The following is a 5642-nucleotide window of genomic DNA, read 5'->3' on the forward strand; positions in this document are numbered from 1 at the left end:
TGAATTCACTGGCAGATGAAGTGGAGCGTGAACAGAGAAATAGTGGTGTTTCAGAAGATTTTTACGCCTATGTAGGTGACAGAACTAGATCAAAATTGGATCGTCTTGCAGAATTGTCTGCCTTAACAGGCCTCAACACTCGGTGCTGAACCCTTGAAGGTGGTGGAAGATCGATTATCTTCGTCTCTGCCAAGGGGGGTGGGACGACCGGCCGTGGAGATCCGTGACGAGACCATAGAGGGGTATCTTATGTATGGTCTTAAAGTTAAAGACATTGCGGCCTAGTATGGAGTTAGTCGCTGGACGGTACATTGACGAATGCAACAGTGTGGACTAAGGTAAACATCAACTTAAATATTTTTTTTTTATGGTTTCATATAACATTAAACGCATGAAGGCCATAATTTCTGTTTACCTTCAAACTCCGTCATCATGGGTGACCATCTGATTACAAATCCCGACTCTCTTAACATTATGAATGCCCTCTTTTTTTAAGCATCAGAGAAACGCATACAGCTGACTTGAATAATCTGATAGAAATTGAACTAGGACATTCAGATATGACTTGAATAAATAAGAAACTTCACAGAGGCATGTTTAGGTCTTTACATAATTCTGTTCATCTCACAAATATTTGATGCATCTAATGCCACTTATCACACAATTATCCACCTGTTCCACAGAGTATCAGAGTTGTACTCTGGCATTAATAATACAGACCTGGATCGCTTGGTGTTGGAAATTCAAAGGGAATACCCACGGTGTGGATACTGGAGACCTTTTCTCCAAGCAAGTGGGGATTTGATTCAGTGTAAGTTTGTTTTTGTTACATACTTGCAGGCTTGTTTATACTTATGTGTTGGACCTATGGCAGACCTGCATAGCCACTATGCCAGGGATCACCAGCCCTGCTGGAGGGCTACCGCCCTGAAAGTTTCAGCTCCAACCCCAATCAAACACATTAGAAACACCCTCGCATTAGCGGTAACTAGTTTTTTTTGTGTGTTTTTTTTTGTAATTTGATGCAATGGTAATATAATACAAAGTATAGTGTAATAAATGTTCATAAATTTTTTTTAAATTGAAAATATAAAAAACTTTGGAGGATTTAGTCTTATGAAAAGAGTCCATTAAGTTATGGAGGATATGTCCGCCATTAGTCATTATTTTTTATTGATCTCAGTAAGTCTTTTTGAAATGTATTTATATCGTATATACTTCACATCAAGTAGAAGTGATTTTACTTAACTTTACTTTAAGATAATGTAACATTACAAGAAGTGCAATAACATCTCATCATCTGAAGTTGTTAGGGTACGTGAGTCACTACAAAGAGTGGACCCTGAGGGAACTCAACTCCGAGCCCTGGCTAACCGGATGCTTCATCGCAGACAGTACTCAGTTCCTGCTCCGAACTGCATGTGGCATATCGATGGAAATGATAAATTAATACGGTAATTTGATTTAAATATTATTATTTTTTGGTTCCACCCTTTTCTTACAACTGGAATTGCCAAATGTTTTGATGCCAAGGAACCCTAAATATTAAGATCGCATTGTGAGTAAAGGAAACTACATATTTTAATTTACTACACATTATATTGTGTGAGAATAAGCATGATATTTAAAACAACTTTGTTTCCTAAATTATATATCAGAAACATTTTAAAATTTTGCAACAGAAATGGGCTCATTTTATGGTACAGAACCGTGGAAAAAACCGCAACTCTCACATCACTGGAAGAAGCGTTCACAATCAGAGGTAAATGAAAAATTACTTTTATGGTTTGAAATAATAATCATGCCTTTCTATATTTATGGTGGCTTGACATGTTTGCCGAGATATGATGAATGACCATGAAGATCAGATTTTACCTCTGGCGGAATTCTGACAGTGTCAGAAAATATGAGGCTCAGTCCTACAGTGTGACTTCTACAACAACAATCAAACCAAAACCCAATAGGAGCACAGAACCTTATAATTAGTGAGACAACAACAAACCTCCAGTTGCTCCACACTATCCCACCTCAATGCAGCTCAGTGGTATCTAATAATAATTACTAGTATCCAATAAATAAGAACTAGAATCTAAAGAAAAAAACTAGTATGTAATAAGTACTAGTACTGTATCTATAATAGGTACAAGAATGTCATTACTGACTGTACTTCTCAGTGAGCTTTTTTTTTGGGGGGGGGGGGAATCAAAATTTCTATGGTATCAAAATTTTGCTATTACAAAAACCTTACTTAAAGTTAAAATAACTATATTGTGATATATATTGCTGTCATGAAATAAAATTACTCCTATCGTGATGTAAGACTTCGGTCTCACCTTTTTCACTTCTTACCTGTTTGCATCCCTGATCAACTGTGTGTGTCTGTTTTTAATGTCAGACTGCACTACAGTCAAGATGCATTACAGACAACCGAGATCTCACGGTGTGACATGGCTCACAGCAGGGATCATATTTGTACAGGACAGTCGTAGAGCACTATTAAAAATTGTACAGCGTGAAACCCGCTTCTAATGGGTCGATACCAGGGGTGCCCAGCCCTGTTCCTGAATAACTGGAGATTTGCAGGGAGGTAGATTTCCAGGAACAGGATTGGGCACCGCTTGTCAAGACTATTTAAACTTCACCTGTCAAACAAAAAAATTAACGGTTGATGTTGATACTTGTTCTGTTGTATTTGTTTTCTTTTTTTTTTTTTTAGGATTGAACGTCTTTGGCGAGATGTTTACACACAAGTCCTCGATTTGTTCCACATGTTGTTTTTCCGTTTGGAAGTGACTGGACTGTTGAATCCTGATGATGAGATCCACCTCTTTGCTCTGCATTGGGCATTTTTTGCCCCAGTTACAACATCAGCTTAACACTTTTAAAGAAGCATGGAACTTGCACAGGCTGAGAACGGAGAATGGTCGCTCTGTCTTAAGAACATGCATGACAAAATGTATGACACTAAAAAAGTGAGAGAAACAAGTAGTTTTCTTTAACATTTGTAATTAATTTGTTCTTCACTTAACTCAAGGTTAACTTCACATTACTCATTAGAATTTCCACCACTGCAATGAGCTCTTTAAAACTTCCTGTCAAGAACATGCATTTTTATAAAAGCAAAAATGTGAAAAATACTGAAGACAATGAACATGTCATTTAAATTTTTTCCTAAATATGCAGTTCTCCACATGAACACTTTTAAATATTACAACTCAGATAAGGCCAAAGCCAAACCTTGTGGATGAAACGGCGGCTCTCATTGCTTGTGTAAATGCAAGAAAGGTTCTGCATCTTAAAGGAAGTTTCAGTGTTGTGAGGCAGGTTGAAGCCACTGGGAGTGATAGGTCAGGTGATACTTCGACATACAGGTGTTGAGGGACAACAGCCCAGCCAGTCCAAAACTTCAGCAACTCGCACAGTTCAGCAGGTGATTCTGCATCATGCAATCATCTGCAACTAAACATCAAATGCACATTACATTTTTGTTTTTTTTAAATTAAACATTTACAATAGCACATTTGACCTGTTTGAATATATTCACGCAAGAAAGCCGTAACATCACAAGATTGCTCCAGGTTCAAAGGGGTTTCATCTTCATCACTGTCAGGCTCAGGCCAGATGACTCTCCTAAGTATCATCTAATACAAAGATAGCATAGTACCATCAAATGTTTTGTAATTGACTTAACTTAAAAAGTTATGAAACTTCTAAATTAATGAATTAATTGAATTTTTTTTAAGTTACCTAATTTTCGCAAACATCAACATGGTCTTGTATTTCTGATAGGCTATACTTCTCATTGCAGTACAAGCATTCTGTCAGTGGTCCAGATGATATAGGCTGGTCACTCTCCGGTTGCTGCCGTGTGGTTTGAGTTTGAGCTCCGTCAAGTTAATTCTTTGTCGTCCCATTTTTTATCTTAAAATCAATTTTATACACCATCCTTTTCAGTTCTATAACGTGTGAATATATCTCCTATCGTATTCTACAACAAAAACAATCAGAGCGCTTTGTTAGCACTAGTTTTATTTTTGACTTCCGAGTCCGCTATTAGCATATAGCCCGCTAGCATCGCCAGTGTGGTTGCCGCTAATCTCGCTTACACTAATACTCTATTCACACACATTACCATCGTTTTACTCACTGTTACTTGCTTTAATGGCGGATGTGTGTCTACCTTTGAGTGCAGGTGAGGACACGTTCGAGCTGCATTCGGTGCAGGTCGAGCTGGAGGCCGTGGAGAAGCAGATCCGGGACCTGGTGGCAAAGCAGACCCAGCTGAGAGAGCGGAGAGCCGCGCTGGAAACATCCCAGGCTGACGCTCACAAGTTCGAGGTAAGTATACAGCGCGCTGCTATCTCTCCCACCACCTCTACTCCGTGTGTTTCTCTGCACAGGCCCGGTGCACCCAGGACGCGATCTTCCCAGATGTCCTTCACTCCGGCGCCGGGACACCACGGACCCTGGGTGCAGCCGCATCGGAAGACGCGAATCGTGTTTTATTAAGTCTTAAATTGATTTTTCCGTACTGCTGGTTCGTCTGGTCAGAGGAGAACTGGCCCCCGACTGAGCCTGGTTTCTCCCAAGGTTTTTTCTCCATTCTGTCACTGATGGAGTTTTGGTTCCTTGCCGCTGTCGCCTCTGGCTTGCTTAGTTGGGGACACTTCATTTCCGGCGATATCGTTGACATAATTGCAAAGATACTATTTAAACTGAGCTGGATGTTGACATCACTGAATTCAATGATGGACTGTCTTTAACTGAAAAATGAGTGTTTACTATTGTCACTTTGCATTATTGACACTATTTTCCTAATTAATGCTGTTCAGTTGCTTTGACACAATCTGTATTGTTAAAAGCGCTATATAAATAAAGGTGACTTGACTTGACTTGACTCTCAAGAGTCTGAATCATTGTAAGAGCATAGTCACATTAGCAGATAGATAGTAGGGATAGCTTATACAAAGAAATATTAATTTAGGGATATCCTAAATCACTTTATTTAAAACTAGTGTATCACTTAATTTTGGTAGTTTAAACTTTCTCAACATCCAGCGTATTATTGCTAACCAGAGATTTTAACCTTTTCCTACCTACCTGCAGATCTATATCTTTCTGGAGTGGCCTGGTATATATGAGAGCCTGCCCAACCATGACAGACTCACTTAAGAGGTACTCAGGGGAATACCCATCATCTGGACAAGATTTTTTTGCTGAAGGTCCAGCGGTGTTGGGACGTTTCGGCACATGGCCCCGTGAATTTGAATATGGTGCAAACAATCTTAAAACTTCCGCTGCAATAAAATGGTCATACATTATGAACACTATATTTTAGTAGTTTGTATTTGAATAAATTGACTGTGTGATTCAATGTCAGGGCTGCCAACTGTATTAACCAGGATTTAAACACATGCGAATGTGGGAGATTATGCGAGGAATTCAATTTCGCTGCTTCACGTTTGGTGAACTCTGACCTGCGAAATTGTGCGAATTCGTATCACGTGACCAATACGATCACACTGCGACCTTTAGCTCTATTAAAGGGGTCATATGATGCTTTTTTTAAAAGATCATTATTTTGTGTATTTGGTGTAACAGAATATGTTGACATGCTTTAATGTTCAAAAAACACATTATTT

General features: G+C 39.0%; 1 pseudogene; it reads left to right on the forward strand.

The window, feature by feature from the left end:
* Positions 1–3039, forward strand: part of LOC107570417 (uncharacterized) — a 4969-nt pseudogene extending 1930 nt beyond the window's left edge.
* The last annotated feature ends 2603 nt before the right edge of the window (positions 3040–5642 follow it).

This window comes from Sinocyclocheilus grahami, unplaced genomic scaffold (genome assembly GCF_001515645.1).
Source record: "Sinocyclocheilus grahami isolate Dianchi unplaced genomic scaffold, SAMN03320097.WGS_v1.1 scaffold1455.1, whole genome shotgun sequence".
Taxonomy (NCBI): Eukaryota; Metazoa; Chordata; class Actinopteri; order Cypriniformes; family Cyprinidae; genus Sinocyclocheilus; species Sinocyclocheilus grahami.